Source organism: Vigna radiata, unplaced genomic scaffold, assembly GCF_000741045.1.
Source record: "Vigna radiata var. radiata cultivar VC1973A unplaced genomic scaffold, Vradiata_ver6 scaffold_174, whole genome shotgun sequence".
Taxonomy (NCBI): Eukaryota; Viridiplantae; Streptophyta; class Magnoliopsida; order Fabales; family Fabaceae; genus Vigna; species Vigna radiata.
In genome coordinates this window covers 792,414-792,715 of record NW_014542550.1, presented here as the reverse complement: position 1 = coordinate 792,715, position 302 = coordinate 792,414, and positions in this window count along the sequence as shown.

Sequence of the window (302 nt, the reverse complement as noted above, 5' to 3'; positions counted from 1 at the left end):
CAAAAAGGAAAAATAGGAGTCACATGCAACAAGCCATAACCCCACACGTTCTTCATTCAATGCTCTCGGTCAAAGGAAAAGCAAGTGACACAATTAAGCATTTGCATATAAATGAAAAGGAGAAAATAATGCTTTCATCATTCAGCCCATAGCAAAACCGTGAATTCCATCCTATTCTCCCGAGAGANTAACAACAAAGCCAAAAGTATGNAGAGTATGAAATTGAAAAGTGGCGGCTCCCCTCCCTAGGTCNGAGGATGTAGTGTCANAANTTAGGGTGGGGTCCACCCAAACCCTAAAGC